The sequence below is a fragment of the Ammospiza nelsoni genome, chromosome 5 (assembly GCF_027579445.1).
Source record: "Ammospiza nelsoni isolate bAmmNel1 chromosome 5, bAmmNel1.pri, whole genome shotgun sequence".
Classification (NCBI taxonomy): Eukaryota; Metazoa; Chordata; class Aves; order Passeriformes; family Passerellidae; genus Ammospiza; species Ammospiza nelsoni.
Window position 1 is genome coordinate 13,531,862 of NC_080637.1, and position 17,127 is coordinate 13,548,988.

At 40.9% G+C, this 17,127-nt stretch overlaps 1 protein-coding gene across 1 annotated transcript in view; it reads left to right on the forward strand.

The window, feature by feature from the left end:
• LHFPL3 (LHFPL tetraspan subfamily member 3) overlaps positions 1–17,127 on the forward strand; it is a 233,976-nt gene that overhangs the window by 129,829 nt on the left and 87,020 nt on the right. The gene's annotated exons all lie outside the window — the stretch shown is intronic.

The window sequence follows — 17,127 nt, forward strand, 5'->3', positions numbered from 1 at the left end:
TTAATAAATTAAAGTCATAATAAACTTAAAAGTAATACAATAAAAGGGTACATCAAATTCCTTTTTCCTAGTTGTGTCTGTGTAGGTGGCTCTCTCTGTGGAGGACAGAGAAGAGTACTTGCAGGGTGATTTATTCAGGGAACCTCTGTTTTGGGTTTGGCAACAAGTGCCCATCTAGGTTATCACATTCAGATTATCAACACCATCTGATCCTGTGAGAAACACATGAAGATCTGTTAGATATGCCACATTAAAAAAAGAGAGGCAGAGAGCTTTCAGTTTAGCTTTGTGTGATATTTAACAAAACTACCCTCTGTACTTCTCTGTATAACAAGATTTTTAGCTTGGCTTCCCCTTGAAACGAGGCACGTGCAATATTGATGTCTGTCTATCTGTCACAACCTTCTCAGAAATGTTCCTAGCAATGGGCACACTTCAGACAGATCCAACACAGGAGAAGAGACCAAAAGCCATCTCTTCCTGAGAGGTCTGACACTGGCTGGTTCCACAAAAGAGTCCCAAATTAGTATAATCACTGGATGAAAAACAGCAGTGAGAACCCTGTGTTTATCAGTTTGACCCCATGGCTGGTGGGTGACAACCTGTGTGCTGACAAATCAATAAACATGTGGTGCTCAGCATGCAGCTGACAACCAGTTGCAGCATCTGCTGTGTTTTATCTGGTCAGCAGTTAGAGGATAAAGGAGTGAGGAGATCTCTTTCTGCTTGGGGAATTTTAAGAGAAGGAATGAGAGACTTGGTGAGGTCTTGTACCCAAGAGCTGGTGATACAGGAGACAAAGCTTTAAAAGCATTGCCTTACTTTGCTGCTCCCTAAAAAGCCCAGGTTTTTAATGCCTCTGGATTAAATACTAACCAACATTTTCACTTCAAAGCACTTACCTTAGAACTACTACCCAAAATACTAATGTTTGTAAGATAGTCTCAAATTATCATCTTTTGTGTCTCTGTGCACATTGTTCACGCTGAATTCTCTGAATTCAACATCTGTCCAGGACATGATTACTTAAAGCACTGCCCATTTTACCAATTTCTCAGTAGAACCCAAGTGTTACTATCTTTCAAGTTTGAAATGGTTGAACAACATGATTTACAGAGTCTATTGAGCAGTTATCATTTCAATTCTGTAACTATGGAAATCAAAATAGTAAAACAGGATGAAAAATAAATTACAGAAACAATACATAGATAATACACAAAAGCAGTAAAAAATGGGTTAAATACAGGCCAAAAGAGCAGAATGGTAGAAAGAAATGGTGACTCAGCTTCCAGAAAGAGGCATTATTTTGCTGTTCAGTTTGAAATGGGGATTCTCCATTGACTTAAAAATGGAGCCATGATATTGCTAGGGTGTTCCCATGACTATTTTCCTTCTCTTTTGCTGTTTAATATTTTCCTATTCTTTTCTTCCCTCTACCCCCTCCCAGCCACATTTCCTGGATTTCTTTCACCAGTTTTCTCTCCGCCTTTACAGCAGAGCTTCCTCCATCAAGAGAGCCTCTCATTCCTCCTCCTTCCTACTCTACCCACTACAGCAGCATCTATTGCACTCTCAAAGGCCAAAGGATTTGGCAGCAGTTCAGCTTTTCCTTTCTTCACTCAGTGCCCTCCTGAGCCTTCATTTCTGTCATTTTACCTCTGTAAAGTGAGAGAAATATAAACAGATGTGATAATATTTTCTTGCCCCATTGAACTATGCCATCTTCTTGTTGCCACCGTTATCCCTATCAGCTTTCCTTCTTCCACCCCCTGCCTTCTCTTGGGTAGGAAATCACGTGCAGTCCTATGCAGCAAACTCTTTGCAGCAGCAGAAGTGTCTTTCCTTTTCAGTGCTCTTTGACAAGTAAGGTACCTGAGAGTCCATGCTGCTAACTACTGCATATTTCACAAGCTCTGAATTGAATCAATTGACACCAGGGAAACCCACTTTTTTCCTATTCCCTGCACAGTGTGTTTAGACTTTACTGTTTAATCAAGTGATGCTTAGCTCATTTGAACTGACTGATGTACAATTCTCAATTGTCAATTCCTACAGCCTAATCAACAGCTTAATAACAGGGGATAAACAGTCATCACACTTGATCCCAGCAGCACACTGCACATTGAGGCAGAGATCTTGAATTCAAGGATGAGATTCATTCTGGGTCCACCCTTGTTGGGCCACAGGAGAAACCAGGAGGAAAGCTAGCCATGTGGTACAGTAGAATTATAAAATTAATTTTGGGGCTTGGTAGTTTTTTCAGTCAAAGAGAAAATTCAGCACAAGTTTGCATTTTCTATGAAAAAAAAAAAAAAAAAAACAAACAGTACCTGGAGGTAGTTGAATGAATGCTAGAGAAAGTGGCTGTAGCTCAGTAGGCTTTATAAGGTGTAGAACATTTCGTCAAAAGTCTGTTTGGAATGTTCTAATGAAGAGAAATGTAAGAGTGGCTTCTAAAGCTTGAGTTCATCTGTTATCCTGATTAGAGATCGCAAATTGGAAATATCTACATCCCCCCTGAAAACACTTTAAGTAGATGTTTCTTTCCATTACAGCATTAACTGAAACACCTATGTGAAAATATTTCAAATTATTTGTAAGGAATACAGCTCTTGAATTTGCTCTGACTTCTCAAAATTTCAGTTATAAGTCTAGATGTCCTGAAGAATAAATTCACCATATGGATATATCAGTGATACCATGATGTTCTTTTATGTGTAAAGCTTTTAATGGCATCATTGTGCTGCAATGACATCAATGCTGGTAATGTCCTACTAAAGAACATTATTTGTTAAGGAACACTAAATCCACAAATCTACAGGTTAAATTTGCCATTTCGGTAAGCATGTCACACATGTAGCATGGGCAGAGCTATGTGTTTGCAGCTGTGCAGGTGCTATGGGCAAAACACTGCCTGTAGTAACTCAAAATTTGTGTGTTCTGGTTGGTGAGTTAGAGATTTTGCTTGAATTTCAGATTTAATTTTCTAGTTTTGAATTACAGTCAAAATCATAATGTTGTGGTTAACAACTAGCATCAAACTAGCATTTGACAAATTGCATGACAGACTTTGTTGCCAAGATAAATAATTTCTTCTGACTGGAAAACAGATCACTCATAATCTAAAAGAATTGTGTACAGGAAGTATATATTTTAACAGGAAAGCAGCACTGATGTAATGAGTGTATAATTACTTTTTAAAAAAATTATTTCCCAAACTACTGTCAGTAAGGGCATATCTGTTTGGCTTGGCATCTCTGTGATTTTTATTGCTTACTCCCACCCCTCGGAGTTACCTTCGCATTGCTCGCAAACCAAAATCTCTTTCTATTCATAATCTTCCATTCAAAGAAAATAAATATTTATCATAAGAAAATTATACTTTTTGAGAATGCAAAGCTGGAAAAGTGTTAAGAAATTTGTTTATAGTCTCCCCATCTGCTGTGACTTACCTCCCCTGCAATTTCAGCATGCCGTGCTTTATTGTTTAAATTTGCTTTAGGTTTTGCTTATGATGTATCCAAGATACCATGAATGGTTTGGTACTAATTAAAGAGAAAATACAATTATATGAATGGCTCTAGGGCAGTGGAGGAAGATCAAAAGAAGGAAAATCCAAAGTTCACAAAATTTTTCCACTCCAACTTTGATGATATTTCTGAATTTGGAATTAGCATACAGAGTGCATTTGCATTTTAAATGTTTGGACACAACTTATCCAGAAGCAAATAGTCATTTGGGGGCCATTTTAACAAGGCTGGAGGATAACAGAATATATCTTGCACTATTATACATCCTGTTTAACTCCATCAGAGACAAAAAAGTTCCAAAAAACACTGGGCCAATGCCTGCAGTGATGTTTTTCTGTTCAGCTATGCTATACTGAAACAGTGCTTCTATATTAGAAGTACTGGCTTAACCAAATCAAATACTAAAATCTGCTTTAATTGATACTGCTTCCCATGAGCACAACATGTAAACCTTTCTAATGCATGAGTATAAGCACAGAGTTTATTACACAGCAGATGATTATGCATTTTGTGACAGAAATCTGCTTGTTGCTTGAATACCTCTGAGGTGGCTGTATGTAGGTGAAGAGGACTTTGAGCAGAAAAAACAATCAATAGTTGAGCAAAAGTACCTGAGATATCCCTTGGCTGACAAAGCTGACCTTCATCTTCTCTCTCTAAAGCTATCTGCCTTCTAATTCCTTCCAGCTACATCAATTTACTGTAGCCCATATTCTGTTAACATTCTATTAAATTTACTTCACATTTATTATTTTGTTTAAAATATTAGACTAACTCCACTGTGACTGCACTGTATGAGATCAGATCTCTGTATGGTTGATACATAAATGGAAACTCATGTACTTTGGAAACAGAAATGCTGAGGGAACTGTGAACTCTAAAGACATAAAAGAGGCATTTTTAAGGAGGCTTAAATAGGCTTTAGTTATAAACCTTTTTAAAAAGATTAGACATGCTGAACAATTATTCAGAAATGGTAAACTGTCAAAAAAGGCAATGCTATAAGGTAAGAACTACAAATGGAAAAACAACAAAATCATAGATTCATAGAATCACTACAGTTGAAAAGACCTTTAAGATCAGGTCCAGCCATCAACCCAGAACTGCCAAATCTACAACTAAACAATGTCCCTAAGAGCCATATACCCTTTAAATACCCCCAGGGATGGTGGCTCCACCACTTCCATGGACAGCCGCTTCCAGTCCTTGGAATCTCAGTTTAAAAAAAATCTAAACCTCCCCTGGTGCAACTTGAGGCAATTTCCTCTTATCCTGTTGTGTTACTTGGGAGAACAGACTGAGCTGGCCGCAGCCTCCTGTCAGGCAGCTGTGAGAGTGCCACGGTCACCTCTGAGCCTCCTTTTCTCCAGGCTGAACACCCCCAGCTCCCTCAGTTCTCCTCAAAGGGCTTGTGCCCCAGATCCTTCCCCAGCCCTGCTGGCCTTCTCTGGACACACTGCAGCCCTTCAGTGTCTGGTAGTGAAGGGCCCAGAACTGAACACGGGATTCAAGATGTGGCTTCACCAGGGGAAGCATCACTGCCCTGGTGCTGCTGGACACACTGTTTCTGCTACCAATTCCTCCTAATAGGATTATAGTCACACATTAGGGTATTAATGATGTATCCACAGCATAAGAATATCCAAATCCTGGCTCATCTATACACAGAGAGCAGAGATAACATTTTTAACACAGCTGAGTCAAAGTATTTATTTCCTTTACAAAGGCAAATGTCTCCCTTTGTTGCCTGGCCTGTTACTGCTAAAGCAAAGGATCATAAATCCATAAACTGTGGAATGGGAGGCAGAAAAGGCATGGCAAAACCTCTTAGGGTGATGACTAACTTTCTAATTAATTGCAAAACAGTTGATAGTTTATAGGTACTTTGGCCTTTGTCATCTGCACTTTGCACTTATGACTTCCGTCATGGCACTTCATGCAGTTTGGATTTACAGTGCAGAAATATTGTACTAGACGGAGACCAAAAGCTAAAAGTATCTTCTAATTCACTGGCATGCTTCAAAAAGTTTTTCTCACTTATGAATTGCTTCAGATAATTTGCAGTGATGTATTCTAGTTGATAATCTTTTTCTTGACAAAAATTTGTTTCTTTTCCAAGCATAGTCAGAGCTGTCCCTCGTTTGCTCAGATGCAGTGTTGACCAAAGCAGGGGAGATGCACAGGGCAGGATTCAGCCTGCAAGTTAATACTCCAGTTTACATGTCTGTGTGTGGAGGGCACATTTGCACTCAGGTGTCCACTGAGTCCCTGTACAGCTACAGAGGATGCTGTCAGTCAATACAGCCAGTGGGACCTGAAGGGATATCCAGCTCACCTGCAAGCAGACACATTCAATTGATCTGTGAATTGCCATCCAGACACCACTGACTGTATTGACCACATCTCCATGGACTGCAGCTGAAGTGTAAACAGTTCAATTTATCTGTCCTAATCTCTGTGTACATTGATGATATGATTGCTGGTTGCTCTTACTCACGTCAGATTGAATTACTGAATGGAGCTAAAAGAAATCCTGAAATCAATCCTACTTGGAAATATTATGAGCAAGAACCTCTTACATAGCTGGAAGTTTGGCTGCTTAACCAGATCTGCCTGAGTGTTTGAAGCACCAAAAACTGAAGTACTTAAAATCACCAGCTGTAATTTTGTATATTTCCACACCTTATTTTCCACAATTTTTAAAGAACCAAAGGACCATAGTCATCATGTTCTTTGAGTCTCTGATTAATAGAAATAATTGCTGTGTCAGTAGATCAAGGGGAAAGATTTATAAAGCATCCTTGCCCCTAGTCACTTCCCTTAATGCTGGTAGATATGGATCCACTGCAGGTCATGGACCCAGGAGAGCAAATGCAGCTGCATATCCAGGTACCTGCAGCACAGGTTATGGCCATAGGCTATAGCAAAACCCTTCACACATGGAACAAATACTTATCAAAAGCTTTTAGTCTCCCTGCACTGGTTTAGGGAGGGCACAAAAGTCAGAATGGATACAGTCACATTTGTGCCTTTGAAGCTCTACTCTTTGAGACAAGGATCATATTTCTGCAGCTTGAGCATGGATGTTGAAGTGCCTAAAATGTCCTACATGTACCCATGAATAACTGTTCATCTTGAATATTTTTGGGTAAAGAAAACTGCATTTTATAACAATTTTTATGTGAAGTTTATAAATCAAACTCTCTATTTCTTCATAATGTTTGCAGAGGGCCTGACATTGGTGCCATTCAATCAGTTTTGCACTTGACTTCCGTAGAAGCAAAGATGGCCCCATGGTGAATACAAATCCAGAAGAAATTACACCCAGGTGCTTTTCAACTAAAAGTTTATCCAAGTAAAAAAAACCAAACAAACAAAAAACCAAAACAAACCAAAAAAACAACACAAAACCACAAACAAACAAAAGAAATTTCTTTATTTTGAGAAACTGTAGCCTCAGTACCTCAGGCTGGTTTATACATATTGTCTTTCTCTACAATGTATTTACATGGTAAAATCTGAGATCAGGTGCAGCCTTTGATGTTGAAGGACGTGTTTTATACACAGCTTTACTTAATAAATTCCTTCCCAGCCAAATGTACTGAAGCGCTACAGTGTCACACTGTGAAGTACAGTCTGAGTAGTTAATATTACCTGGAGTGTATAAGGGAGAGAATGTTTTAACAATATTCATGCTTGAAGCTTTTAAGGTCTTGTGCATATCTATTTACAAACCTTAGATATCTTGGATGTATTTCATCAGTGTCAGCCCTAATACAAGTCTTCCCTGAGCAAATTACACAATATTATCTAGGTAGTAAGTAAAATGTAGTGATAATCTGGAAATGTTGCCTGGAGTTTGAAGCTGTTAAAGCATTATGATCCTAGACACTATTATTAACCTATCAGGGTGTTTAAATATGTCAGATTAGCAGTCTGACAGCAGAAGGCTGGTTCACATTCCAGAAGGAAAAAGGTGTGTGCTCAAACATATCTCCTCACATAAGAGTGTTAGAAACAGTGTTATGTATGAAGCCTGAAATCAGTCAGCTCAGGTCTGGAGTGCTTTAAAAGAGCAATGAGTGAGCTTCATGTGTTTGAAAGTAAAGTTGTGATAATTCCCTTCTGGATTCCTGTCCTGCACACCTGCAGTTCCCCATGTGCCCTGGGTGACTTTATGATGTTTGTATCCCCATTTGTTTGTTTAGCTCAGAAATAAGTTTTGCACTTGTAAGACTGGTTCTGCAAGAGAAGGGGAGAGAGAAGAATAGAGTTTGTGCTCAGGAGCTGCACTCACTGCTCCACATTCCTGCTCCTGGACTGTCTGCAGCACGGACAGACAGACAGCAGGACAGAGCTCTCCTTTGCTTCCAGTTAGTTTTTAGCTGGCTGGGGGAGAGCAGTTCCCTGACAGTGATTTTCCTTTTCCCTGGGGCTGCCCAGCCCAGCTCTGGAGTGAGCGCCCAGCAGAGCCCCTGGAGCTCCCACCTGGGGCTCAGCAGGGCCGGGGCTGGGAGAGGCTGAGCCAGCTGGGCTGCAGCCACAACAGGGCCCTCCTGAGTCTGACATCTCTTCAGAACAGAGAGAGGTTTTATTGTTTGATGTTGTTCATTTTTCATTTACTGGTGAATGCTTTGCCTGTTAAATAAACAGGTTTTTTCCACTTTTCTCCAAGGAAATATTTTTCCAAACCAGTTGGGAGAGGGGCCGCTTGAATCTGCTTTCTAGAGGAACCCCTTTAGAGGTTTTCTCCCTAATTTGCCCTAAACCAGGACACCATGGCAGTGGCAGAGAGGATCTGCCCATCCTAACAAGAGGCTGTCCCTCCAGGGATGACTTTTCCAGGGTAGAACTGAAACATGATCTTTTAAATGATGGGTCCATGCTGGAACCAGAAAGTTCCCTACCATAAATGCAAGAGTTTGGGGTTCAAAACAATGGTGACCTGAAGGTTTCCATTTCTAAACAAGAGTGGGATTTAGGAACAAGATGTAGTGCGTAGAGCAGACCCTTCAATGTGGCTGCTAGGTCCAGTGCCCAGAGAAGGAATGGTGCTCACAGTGCCAGCAGTGCTCTGCTGCTGGTGCTGAGCATCTGGGCTGAACAGCTCATCCACAGGGAGACCACGCTGGGAACAGGTCCTGTGTGCTTTGGCCTCAGCGTGGGTCCCAGCAGAAGGCTGGAAGTGCTGGATTTGTTTTAATCTAGTTTAAATTATTGGATCTGCGTATGACCCTTCAGGTATGCTTTCCATACTTCCTTTTAAGAAAATGTCAAAATCTTTCACATGGAGGTAACTGTTTGAACACACAGTGAGATTCACTGTGGGAGCTGACAGCACAGACACAGAGTGTGGGGGAGGGAGGGAAGGAGGGAGGGAGGGAAGGAGGGAAGGAAGGAAGGAAGGAAGGAAGGAAGGAAGGAAGGAAGGAAGGAAGGAAGGAAGGAAGGAAGGAAGGAAGGAAGGAAGGAAGGAAGGAAGGAAGGAAGGAAGGAAGGAAGGAAGGAAGGAAGGAAGGAAGGAAGGAAGGAAGGAAGGAAGGAAGGAAGGAAGGAAGGAAGGAAGGAAGGAAGGAAGGAAGGAAGGAAGGAAGGAAGGAAGGAAGGAAGGAAGGAAGGAAGGAAGGAAGGAAGGAAGGAAGGAAGGAAGGAAGGAAGGAAGGAAGGAAGTGTCGGAAGGAAGTGTCGGAAGGAAGTGTCGGAAGGAAGTGTCGGAAGGAAGTGTCGGAAGGAAGGAAGGAAGGAAGGAAGGAAGGAAGGAAGGAAGGAAGGAAGGAAGGAAGGAAGGAAGGAAGGAAGGAAGGAAGGAAGGAAGGAAGGAAGGAAGGAAGGAAGGAAGGAAGGAAGGAAGGAAGGAAGGAAGGAAGGAAGGAAGGAAGGAAGGAAGGAAGGAAGGAAGGAAGGAAGGAAGGAAGGAAGGAAGGAAGGAAGGAAGGAAGGAAGGAAGGAAGGAAGGAAGGAAGGAAGGAAGGAAGGAAGGAAGGAAGGAAGGAAGGAAGGAAGGAAGGAAGGAAGGAAGGAAGGAAGGAAGGAAGGAAGGAAGGAAGGCTGCTGCACCCTGAGGGGCCATCGCACAGCATTCCCATGTGTCAGAAACATCCCATGCAGTCAGCCAGAGGCAATGTCTGAAGGCACCACGATTCTTATCCAGCAGGAGGCAATATGTAGTTATTCTCATGAGGAGATATATAGTTATTCTCTAAAACAAACATTTCACTTATCAATGTGGCTTATAGAATTTACAGCTGCTGCATCAGCAGAGATAAAATGCAGTGGTCGTGGACTAAAATATTGCATCTTGTGTGGCAGGGCTTGGGAGAGCAAATTTATTGATTTTTCTTGGGAGATGCAAATACTCAAGATCATCTGAATTTGCAAATCTTCATTATGACATAAAAGCAAATGAAGCACTGGGCCCTTACAAAGTTCAAGTATTTCCCTCCAAATCAGCCCTACAGCTGTAATCTGTGAACTCTGGAGCTTGGGGGAAAAAAAGACAACTTTAAACTCTGGAAATCTGACTTTTATTCAAGTATAATGAGGGAGAGGAAAAAAAAAGAGCAAAATAGTTTTGAGGAGCATCTAATAAGAGGCATAAAACCTACTAATCCTTCTGCAAAAAACATTAGAAGGAGAAAATCTGCCAGAAGTCCAGGAAGATGATCAAAGAATAAAGTCTCTGAGAAGTGTATGATAGAAGTCTCAGAAAAAGTCAGAGATATTCTAGGAAAACAATCTAAAATAAATCTTCTGCACACACAGTTACTTTGGAGGAGTTTGGGGAGGTTACCACACTGGAAGTCTTTCTTCTCTGAGATTTATTGGATGCTCTTTTTCAAACTGAAATGGGGATAACAAAGTTCATGGGAAAAAAATAGACTAAATGCATGATAATGGATCAGAAGGATCAACAGTAACAGAGTTTTAAAGGAACTTAAGGATAGTGTATTCAACATTTCAACAGCACTGTCTAACCTCTTGTTTAAAAATTCTTTGGTGCTAGAAGTGGGAGATAGTTAATTTTATATCAGTTTTCAAAGAGTTTAGAGGAGAAAAAAGTTACTGCAGAACAGGAAGATGGTGGCTGTATTGGCAAAGTGATAGAAGTGTTGATTTAGTGACCAGTTGAAAACATGACGTACAGACTGGGGACAGTCAGCATGGATTTTAGAAGGGGAAATTATGGTTCAATAGAGTAGATCTGGAAAATGCTCAGGCAGGGAGTGCAGGGATAAGCAGAGGCAGCAAATCTCTACAATACTAGGACAGCTTGAGGGGGCCAGGACTCTTCCTCCCCTCAAAACCATTATACAGGGTCTGGATAAAAGTGGGAATACATGGGTAAAAATATTATTGACTGTAATTGCCAACCCAGGAATTAAGAACCATTAAAAGAAACTCACTGGTGGAAATTTTAAAATATTTTTTTCTGTCATCTGATGGATAACTAAGCTGTGGAAATCTTTACCTCAGAATATTATGGACACTGAAAATTAACAAGAATCAAAGGGAAAAATTAGTTGAGGAAGGAAAAATTCATGAAATGTCCCTAAATATAAAGATACCCTCACTGAACTGCAGATTGTGTGAGACTGGCAGAATGCCCCAGGGATGTGCTGCTGCCCACTGCTGGGGACAGGGTGTGGGGATATGGGAATGAGAATAATGATACAAGGAGACAATGCTAGGTGACCTAGTGCACCTAAATTTCTATTGTTTTGTTCTTTTGAGCTTTTCAATTACACTTTCTTGGGTGTCCACACACAGATATATGGAGAACCAGATCAGTAAAGATATCTGGGTTACCCATTCCAGCAGATTTTCAAAGGAGCTGAAACAATCAAATAGAGGCGGGCAGCTAAATAATATATATTCATTTGCTGTCAAAAGAAATTCTTTTTCTTTAAAACATATCATCAGAGTGGCATTTATTCAAATGGAAGCTTACAGACCTTATCTCCAAGTGTTACAGAGTCTGTTACAAAGAAGTTTCATATCAGCAAGGGCTGTGGCTCTGTAGAGGCTGGATGTATTATTGGAGGTGACAGAGCTGTGATAACCAATGCTCCTGCCTGCTGGCACTGGAATAGGGATGTCCTTGTGGGACCCCTTTTTGCCCTCAAGGTGAGCAAAAGTGAGGTGCACTAATAATTTGAAACAAAAAGAATTGCAATCTTAAGACAAACTGTCAGAGAAGTGTTTAGCACTTATATTTGTTACTATAGTAAAAAAGGTTTGTGAGGATTTTGATGCTTGAATAATTGAGACTAGGGATAGTTCGAGTGGCCTGGGCCCCAAAGGTGTAGACATGTAAAGCATTCAGATAAAGCCCTGCAAACCCCAAATAACGCAAATTAAAGCAAGGTCCCTACAGGAAGTTTTGAGAAAAAATATACATCTGCATCTCACTAGAAAGGGAAAGCAGGAATGTGTCTGAGTGACTGACAAGGGAGCAGTCAGCCTGCAAATGTTGTTGACACGTTCAAGGATGAAGGAAACAGGCAGGAGAAGATGGAGAAATATCTGCAGGAAGGATCAACTGAGAAGTGGGGGAAATCCTTGCAGGGAAGTTAGAGGAAACACTTGAACAGAAAAATGAAGGAGCAGACTGGAAGACTGAGAAGAAAGAAATGAGAGTTCAGGAGCATCTCCCAAAGTTGGGATCAGACACCACCTCTTATTCCATCCTTCTGTACTCTAGATATGTTTACTGTGGTCCCTTTTAAATCTCTTACATCCTGGGTCCACACCAGTGCACTGTTGTTCATACCAAAACTGTGGTAAACTGTTCATTTTTATGTTCCCATTCATTCAGTTCCCTTGGGTGGCTGGAGGTCTTGCTCAGGAGCTGTGGAAACCATGGAAGCTGCAGCCAGCCAATGCTCCCACCTGCCTCATTGAATATAAGGGCACATTTCAGTGGCACTCCTGTGCTGGAGGGATCAGGAGAGGATCCTGACTGGTTGAGTTTGAATTGCAGTTTCAACTGAGTTTCATCCATGAGGCACAGCTTAACTGAGTCTTCAGCAGGCATTCATTCACACTGCAGGCTGCTTGGGTGACTTCACCCTCACAGATAAGACACAGATACCCAAAATATTTAATACTGGCACCCATCTCCAACAAAGAGAGTATTTTTTTGCTTCTCCATTTCAGATAAATGTATAGGTAAATGTTGAACCTTGAATATAATCTGTCTGTCATGTTGAGGACAATGTATAAACCCTACCCATTGTGTGCTGTGTGGAAAGAGGCTTTGGCAGAGAGAAAAAATATCCAGAGCAACAGATGGGAGGTGACGTGATAACTGTCTGAGCAGTGGTAACCTTAATCTAATTCGTTTCCTAATCAAGATTAAGAAGACACCAAAGGCAAGAGAGAAGGTGAAGAACAAACCTGTAATCAATAAAGCAAATACAAGATGATGAAAGACATGCTGATGGATAGGATGCAGGAGAGGAGGGAAATCACAGGAAAAATTACCATACGTTCAGTCAATATGAAAACAAAGTATTCAGACCTTGCATCAGCCAACATGAACAGAACAGGAAAATGTGGGCAATGTTACAGGATTACAAACCATTTTATGGATAACAAAGGGACAACAAGGGTCAGCAAGTTAAGCAAAAGTGGTGAAAATAATTTTAAAAGTATATAGGAATTTGATAGAAAAGAATGGTGGCAAACTTGGCACGAAAAATCAATTGCCAATAAAACTCAAATAACACCTTTTCTAGCTCTGATGAAAATGCACTTTATTTTTGAAAGAGTCTCAATAAAAACAGAGCACTTACAGTTTTTCTCAGAAATGCTTTTGTGTTGTATTCAGTCAGTAGAGTTCACACTGATCAACCTGAATGTTTGAAATGTTTCCACTGAACCTGCTGCACTCTTTATTGGCAAAAAAAAGTTTCAGATGAAATGTTTCACTCAGTACTACCAAAAATGAGAGGTACTTTGACCTAGTAAGAGGAAAGACATTATAGCTGGCAGCCCTGGCTGACAAAGAATGTTGAGGCCACATACCTATATTGAGAGAAACTGAAATCCAAGTAAGTGAAGCCATTATTGTGTCTTGCTGCACAAGGCTCCAAGTGTGGCTTTGCAAAGGATATGACAGAAAGTCTGCTCACAGTCAGATCAGGGTGGTTATATTCAGCTGCAATAATTACTTTTCTGAGGTTTGTTTCTGACTGGCCACAAGGATTTTATTACAGAAATAGTGGCTTGCTTAAGCAGAAAGCCTTTTTTATTTGAACTGGTGAGATAAGGATAGTTATTTGCCCTGCTCATCACAGCCCTCCTAGGCAGAAGCAAGATAGCCCCAAGGTGGTACAGGGACATCACAGGAGTCCCACAGGAACACAAGACAAAGCTCCAAAGAACCAGCCCTTAACTGTGCCTTTTAAGTAATTCATGCATTCAGCTTTGGGATCACAAAAGTTAACACATGAAAACATAATTCTTGAATACACAAATTACTTCCACCAAATTTATAGCAGCACCTTACTGCCCAGTTCCCATGGTCACACTATTATTAGTACAATTCAACATAGCACTTTCTTGTTCAACAAAAATTATTCTAGCAATGAAACCAAATAAAAATACTTTGCCCTTATTGTCCAGTTTACTACTGGGCAAGGTCAGCCTAGCTTCTCTGGTCAGTGAGGTAGCTCCTATGTATTTTATTTATCAGTACACAATATATAGAATATACCAACAGAATATATGGAGTATACTAACAGCTAAGGTTACTTTTATTTAACGCTGTTGGATTTCTCTGGTCTCAGGTTGCTGCAAAGCTGTAGAGTCCCATCTTCACAGGGCTCTGCACAGGTTATCTCAGCTATTTTTATGTTTCTCTCGGTTTTAATGAGATACTATTTGTTACATGGTATTTTGTCTTCAATACCAAATATACAGAGTCCATACAGAATGACTGCTGCTGTACAGGTTTTAAGCAAGTTGGGTTTTACTGTCTCTGTATTTGATATCTCTGGAGTTGCATGGCATCTTGTGCACTTCCCTTTGTATTTCTGGGGTCCCTGTCTTTCAAGTGGACTAAGAACTCCACCTTTCCTTTCCTTCATACTTCAAAGCTGGACTTTTGGAGAGAACTAGAGAACCTGTTTTCAATAGGCACATGTCTTCATCATCATGATAAGGGTGTTTGTCAGCAGATTTAAGAATGTGTTGCCCCAAACGAAAGATTTCCATAGAAATTTTCATGAACTCTGAAATAAATTTGGTATAATTCCAATGCATTTGTTTGGGATAGGTCAAGAGTTTTTAACTCTGTCACTTTTGAGTACCACTTTCCAATGCAAAGAGACCTGTGAGACTGAGAAAAGAATTCACGGGTGTCACGGGTAATAGAGGTAGGAGAGGTAGGAATGATGCATTAAAGATTGCTGAATTACTGAAGCCAGGGGTGATTCTGACGGGATGAGTTCTTGAAGCTTATGTCTCATCTAGACATTTATTTTCGAAAAGCAAGTAATTTGAATGACAAGATACTGGATTGTTTACAAGGCAGATGTTATATTTTCTGTACATTTATTGAAATGCTCAAATACCTTTCATGCTGTCTTTCAGTTGCTTGCAGTGTAGTGATAGAAGCACTTGCTGCCTGATGCATTTGGGAACATTTTGATCTGCTTGTGGAATTGTTTTTCTGATGCCTACCAGAGTGAAACTAAAGCAGTTACTTCAGGAAACAATTTCATTATACAGATTTTCAGCCATTATTTATTTATAGAAAAGGACATGGAGCTCCAGAACCTAGGAACATTTTTGAAGGAAGACACAGTTACTGCAATCCCAGTTGAACTCTTCTTTCCTCTAGCCCCATCTCTGGATCCAGCTGGGTTAGAATCCTCTTACTCCCTTTGGAAACAGCACATCTGGTTCATTCTTCTAAAGCAGCCAGTGGGCAGCATGCCCTGGAGGGCTTTCACAGGTCACCTAGCAAGCCCTCAAGCTTCATACTCAACTCTGCAAGTACCCACTCTGCTTTTCTGGCAGACCACGTCAGTCTCAGTGGGTTTTGTGACCTTGTCAGGTTTTTCCCTTTGCCTTGCACTGCTGCTTTCCTTACATTGCTCCAGTTCTTTCAATGTCTGACCATACATCATCATTTCTGAGGCAGAAATCACCAGCAGTGGTATATTAATTGGCATTGCTAGAAGTTTTAAGTGGAGGGAGATCTGCTTTCTGTGACTTGTGGGCATCAGTGCTGAAAATCAGCACTGTTGTTTGCTGTGGCTGTTTGCTGGGTTTGAAGTTTACCTCAGAGGCATTGCAGCACTAGAATGCTACATGTTCTGGACTTCCAAAATGTTCAAAAGGCATTACAAATGGTTATCATAAACCTAGTCAGGACTTGAAATTGCATGTGCATACACACAAGGGTTTTTTGAATACTCTACTAGTAAACTTTGGTGTATAGTGCAAATCTTGGGGTTAATCAAGTTACAGGCACAGAAATATACTTCTGTAGAAGTGAAATTCCAAAGTTAACCCTTCCAGTTAGGAACCAGTGGGGGTATCAGGTTTACCAAATCACTGAGGCAAGGGCTGTGGTGATAGAACTGAACAAAATTGGACACATTACTGATCAGACTGACTTGATAGCAAATATAAGATGAGATGTGCTTTACAACATGGAGATATTATTATAAGATATTTTTTTAAATCATGTAGAATTCTTCTATTTTTTCAAGTATTTCAAATTTTATCAATACTGCCATGCCTAAAGCAATGAGTTTAGAAGGCTCAGCAATCTCACAGGTTTGGCCCTAGGTAAGAATAGATTTCCCTCTAACAGGAAAAGGGCAGAAGACAAAATCATCTCCAGTGTCACCAGTCTCAGTCCCCAGGGCTCTCCCACCATGCAGGCTCAGATGCTCGGTGGAGGAGGCAAAGCCCCTGATGCCTCTGCTGCCTTCAGGCTCTGTAAGACATTGGCTTCTGAAAGGCAACAAAGTCCTGCTGTCAAATGTCAGCTTGAATAAAGAGGCAGTGCAGCGGTCTCAGGGCCTATTGTCCATTTCTCTTTTCTCCCAAGGAAAGCTGCTAAGGGATCAGGAAGAGCTGTAGCAGAGATAAGTGAAGAATAGCACATGACTGTGCTGTGCAGGCATAAAGACGTATGCAGGTGCCTCAGGGGCATTGAAAGGAACTATACAAAAGTCAATGCCTTTATCATCTGTTCAGAACTTGTCTTGCCTCTCTGCCAGCCCATTTGCAATATTGGCTAGCACTGCTTGGGAAATCAGATTTAAATGATTGGAATGACTTTAGTTAAATCTTAGCGTTCCAGCTCAATAACAAGGCTGCCTCCTGCCTCCTTCCACTTCCACCTTTTTCTTCAGGGAAAACTGCCCCATATTGCTGCCTTTCAGCTCCTTGTCTCTTCCTCATATTCACCTCATCCTCTCAGCAGGCCTTTAGCTTTGCATTGTCCACTCCCCCTTGCCTGCAGCGTAAAGGTGCCTCAAACCCTGACCCACTTCCTTCCTATCTCACAAACCCCTCTGAGGTCCAAGGATGGGTTCCCTCATTCAGAGGAGATAGGTAGCAGGGTGGGGGCTAGCTT